Consider the following 3,772-nt stretch of genomic DNA (forward strand, 5'->3'; position numbering starts at 1 on the left):
ATCACGAGGCCAAACCCTTACAATCAGCCCTCATCCCAGCCGCCCCATGGGCTCCTTGCCAGCCTGGGGTGTCTTCGGGAGGAGCAGGAGGTGCTGCCGGGGATGGGGAAGGGCTGGGAGAGGCTTGGGGTTGGAGAGGGAGGCAAGGTCCCCTCCTTCCCCCACCACTTGGGGAAAAAAAAAATTCCTCCAAAACCAACCATCAACCAAAAAAAAAAAAAAAAGGGACACTATTGAATTTATGCGGGTAAAATAGTACCATCTGTGTTCTAGCGCTATGGTTTCTTCGATTCACTTTACTTTGAGAGCGATCTGTTGTGTAACAGGAAGGCACCTTGTTGAAAAGAAGGAAAAAAAAAGGAAAAAAAAAAAAAAGTATGTGTTCACCAGAAAAACCCAAAAAAAGCACCCCAAAAAGGAAAGAAAGGACAAAAGAATGAAAGAAAGAAAAAACCCCTGCACATGAAGCCCTGACTGGCCGCGGTCACTGGCGGGGTTAGAGGACGTCTTTAACCAAAGAGCTCCTGGGGTAGGTGGGCGGTGGAGGGGTTGGGGGTGTCAGACTGGACATGGTCACACCAAACTAAACCAATTTATTGCTGGAAAGAGAGGGCGGGAGGGAGGGATGGAGAGAGGGAAGGAATGGGAAGGGGCAGGTGCCACAGCGTATTTTGCCAACCACAGCCCAAAAACTAACGGCAAAGTGAATCTCATCCCCCCCAGGACCCAGCTCCCCACCACTGATTTTTTCCCCTAATGTTGTTTCTTCTTGTCTTGTCGTGATGTGGTGACGATGGTGGTGGATTCCTGAACCCCATCGAGTAGTACTCAAGGGCTGAAAAGCCAGGAAGGGGGCCTTGGTTTGGGAAGTGAAAAACACACAGAAAAAAAAAAAAAAGGGAAAAAAAGGAAAAGAAAGAAAAAGAAAAAAAAAAGAAAAGAAAAGAAAAGAAAAAAAAAAGAGTAAATGCCACAGGCCCTCAAGGATGCAATGACATTTCTAGTGAGAACCCGAGAATAAAGGCTACCTCACTTGAGTTTTCAATTTTTGTGATTTGAAAATCACGTCTGATACCAAAGATTTTGTTGCCTTGTCTGGTCTGTGCTGGAAATGCCACTTTCCCTGCTCCCCGCAGACGGGCCGGCCGAGAGCCCCCACCCCGGCCAAGAGCCCCTCGCTGCCCCTAGCCCCCCCCCCTAGCCCCATCAAGTCCCCAGAGAGCGAGGGAGAAGGCAAGCGAGCGACTCCGGGATGGCAGCGTGGTAGATGAGTGCCTTTTTCTTGTACCAAAGGTGTGTGGCCATTTCTTTGCTCCAGTGCTTTGATCCTAAAGACTCACTATTACCTCAGCTCTCCAAAGGGACGGATTCTGGCAACTCTGTAGTCTTTGAGTGTTGGGGTGAAGGAAAGGAACCCAACTCTTGTCCTAACTGAAGAGAAAGCATCCCCCTTGCCACCCGCTGCAGGAAAGGTGCTGGTTCCCCAGTGGTCACCCCTCTTGGATGTCCCTGTGTCCCCCAACCTGGCGTGGTGTGCAGGGTCCTTCCACCCAGCCCCCCCTGCCCCTGGAGCACTGACCTGGTGTCCGGGTCCCTTCTCTTGGGGTATCATGGCATCGCTCCTCGAGAAGGGTTTTGCTCCATGTCCTTCACCAGCCCTCAGTGTTGGGACCCTACAGAAGCCCACAAGGTGAAGGTGTGGTTTTCATCATGGGGTGTTTCTTCCTTGCTCAGCTCAGTCTTGAGCTTTGGTTTCCCTTTTTGGTAGAGCAGGGAGGGTTCTTGGCATTTCTGTCTGGAAAGACAAAGGTAGGATCAGTAGAACGCCTCGCCCTGGGCTTCCTCCAAACCCCTCCTTTAGGGAACGGTTTGGAGCTGTGAAGCTTTTTGGCAGGAACTGTTTCCAAATCCCCAGAGGGATATTTTTGGCTCATTGGAGGAGATGGGCGCAGCCAGGTCCACCCCACTCCAACACTCGGCTTTAGCAAAAGGCAACAGGAGGACCCACCAGAGAGGATGCTTTTCCACAGCAATCTCCAGAATGTCTAGTTTAGAGAAATCTTGGGTTGAATTGTACCTACTTGGTTCAGGCTCCAGCCGAGGCATCTCCTTCTGAGTTGGACCAAACTTGCCCAGGGCCAACACCCCTGGTAACAGCAAGCCCAGCTGGGGCCTCTGCAGGGTCCTGCATCCCATTGGGCAAACTGACAGAGCAGGTCAGAGCATCCCCGACCCCATCCCCTCCCCGGCCCCCCTCTCCCCCTCCACACTATTGCCTTGGCCAGATCTTGCCCGACCCCGTGGCTGCTCCAACCCACTTCTACCCGATACCCACATGGCTTGTGATACCAAAGACGTTCTCTATGCAGGAGAAAGCCTTCTTTTCCACCCAGCACAGACCTTACAAGCCTTTGACAATGTTCTCTGAAATACCTCAAAATATTTAATGTATAGTTTATGTGATAAAAAAAAATTACTTAGCTAGTTTTTGGAATTTGTGACTTGAAGCTTTATACTGTTAAATTATAATTTTGCAGAAGACGGCATGTTCTTATTTCTTTGATGCGTTCAATGGGAGACATATTGAATGTTAAGGAAATGAAAGCTGGATAGTTTCACGATTTTAAAAAAAGAGAGAGAAAGAGAGAGAGAGAAAGAGAGAGAGAAAGATTAAAAAAAAGGACCCTTGGAGTTTACAGATTTCATATTTAAACAAGTCCTTTTAAAAAAAAAAAAGAAAAAAAAAGAAAAACTAATAATGATGATACCTTTGCGTTCAGATGTGTTACTTTTCTCTGAGTCATGTCGTACAAGAGTATTTATTATATGTGTTCTGTGTTCAAATGTAATTTAAAGAAGAGAAAAAAAAGAAAAAAAAAAAGACAAGATGAGAATTTGATTTATGCATGAAAAAAATATACTCTTTCTTGAAGTAATGTAATAATTATTCGGGGAGGGGTGGTCGGGTGGGAGCGGGAGGGGACAAACTGTGCTTTTTTTGTCCATGAGTTTTCGGTTGATGAGGACTTTTCTCCATGGATCATGTTTTATTCCAACTCATGCAACTATGGGAGAGTTGTTGTTTATCCCCTCGGTTTCTTCCTTTGCCTCTTTTCTTTCTTTCCTCATGCTGAAAATCCTGTGGCAGCAACACGGGAAGGCAGGGGCTGCTCACAGGACCCCCAGGGAGGACGGGGCACATGATGTGGCCCCGTGCCCGGCAAACAGGGTAAGGGTATCTGGGGCACGGGACCCCGGCGTGCGTTCCCTACCTGTCCCATCAGTTGCCATGGGGCCTGGCTCTTTGCTGTGCTTTGGGTTTGTTTTTTGGGGATTTTTTTTTTTTTGCTTTATCCAGCTCTGTGGGTCAAATCCCAAGTGCAGACAAGAGAAGGAGAGACAATCAGCTGCCATGACCTGAGCTGGAAAAGCCACAGGGCTCCTCGTGTGCTCTGAGACAAGGGAAATGACCCCCAAACATCCCCCCGGGGCTGAGACCTTTCCAGGTGATGCTCCCAAGTCCCCATCCTTGGGGTCACCTCACAGACCTGCCTCTGCTCTTGCTCTGCATGGAAATAGGCGCTGAAGATGATGCTGCATCAGTGCCCAACTGGACCCAGGGATGGACTGGAGTGGCCCATTTCGGAGGTTTTTCTCCCCAGGGATGTGGTTTGGGGTCAGAGGTACCACACAGCACAGTGTCTGCCCCTGCCAGGCTTTCCCGGGTCACCCAGGCTGGCTCTTGCCCTGCACAGAGACACCCGCTGTGGTT

The sequence above is a fragment of the Athene noctua genome, chromosome 27, assembly GCF_965140245.1.
Source record: "Athene noctua chromosome 27, bAthNoc1.hap1.1, whole genome shotgun sequence".
Classification (NCBI taxonomy): domain Eukaryota; kingdom Metazoa; phylum Chordata; class Aves; order Strigiformes; family Strigidae; genus Athene; species Athene noctua.